The sequence below is a fragment of the Pollicipes pollicipes genome, unplaced genomic scaffold (assembly GCF_011947565.3).
Source record: "Pollicipes pollicipes isolate AB1234 unplaced genomic scaffold, Ppol_2.1 Scaffold_3447;HRSCAF=4054_pilon_pilon_pilon, whole genome shotgun sequence".
NCBI classification, from domain to species: Eukaryota; Metazoa; Arthropoda; class Thecostraca; order Pollicipedomorpha; family Pollicipedidae; genus Pollicipes; species Pollicipes pollicipes.
Window position 1 is genome coordinate 42,794,102 of NW_023596297.1, and position 1,601 is coordinate 42,795,702.

Genomic DNA, 1,601 nt, shown 5'->3' on the forward strand with positions numbered 1-1,601 from the left:
ATGGCAAATGGAAATAATCTGCGGAAGGACCCGTGATTGACAAGAGTTACCCGACACGCCAACAGGAAGGACCCCAGCAACAGCTCAGGGCCCTCTGAGCAAATTGCGTGACTGCTAAACTTTACAGCACGAGTCATCTCTGGGCGTCAGAAATACGATCATGTGAGCGATATTTTACGAGGTCTCGAGTGGATGTTTGCTGACAACATGTTCTTATATCATGCACCGACACTTCTGAAACATATCCTGGAAAGATCCCAGCCGGAGTCGCTATCTGATCACCTTGTCCATGGACGCCACGTTCACCATCGCACAACGAGGCAGGATGATATGCGACATGTGCCGGTGATCAGATCCGAATCGGGAAGGCGGCGTTTTGCTTACCCCACCGTGACCGACTACAGCGCACTACCGCAGAATATTCGCCAGCTGAGCCTTCCACAATTGAAACGCGAGTTGCGTAGTCACATCCTGCAGCGGCAGATCAATAACGGAGAGCGACGCGTACTTCCAATGTCTTTAGCGAATGTGAGAGAGTGCGTTCTGCGTATATGTGCCTGCGTGTGTACGTGTTTGCGCAAGCCTCCCTGACCTACAGTGTTTTATTTCCATGACACGGGATCTGTAATGGCCACATTCTGAGTGGAGTGAGCTTATGACGTGTAATAAGTAAATAAATAAATAGATAAATAACTAAATGCAAAAAAATGAAAGACAACGGGAAATGCTCCTAAACGACCGAAATGAATCTGTCAGGGGCATATAGGTCCCCCGGAAACAGCATGTGGCCGTAGACGGTATAATGAGGCTTAAAATTTCCAGTTCACAACTTTTCCAATCATTGAGTAGTTTTTGGGACTTCTCATAGGTCCTTCACTTTCGCTTACAACTGTTCTTAGTGACCTGAAATTCCAGAGATACCTAGTTTTATGGCATTTTGTGTTAAAAAACTGCACCTGTTCGGCCGGCTACGGCCCCCCCCCCCCGGAGTCAGTGGGCCCCTTCGGGGCCCGGGGGGGGGGACATGCCACGCGGTCCCCCTCTCTGGATCCGCCCCTACTTGTCACCGTACGTTTTTGGGGGGATACTTTTGTTATTTTCCACTTTTTCCCCTCCCCGAACTCAGTTTGCCCTTGATGTTGGACCGTCGTGGGGAGAAAGTGATTGATCATAAGCCTGAAGTGTCATTCAGGTGACCACGACGAAATCTCAAATGGGAGCACCGTAATCCGATATGAGACCCGAAGGACTGGCTAAAGGTCACTGAGGGGGCGCGGGTCCGACCCTCAGATACCAGCCAGAGGGCCCGTTGCACCGATTGGGCCCCGGTCTGGGCTTGGGAGCCCATTTCCCAAGCAGGGACAAGGTCAGGGCTCGCGATTTACATTGGTCAGTGCACCCCGCGCCAATGAGCGGCCCCTGTGTCGGCCAGGGGCACACAGCGCCTAACCGGAGGTCCGGTGTTGATAAGGGCCCCTGAGTTGGTCAATGAGTGTACGAGCGTGCCTGAAGAGGGACCGATGTGCCCTTCAAGACTGACGATAAACGGGCTGATGGGAATGCTGAATGGCCGAAAGTGTCGAAAGGCTGCAGGTCATCCT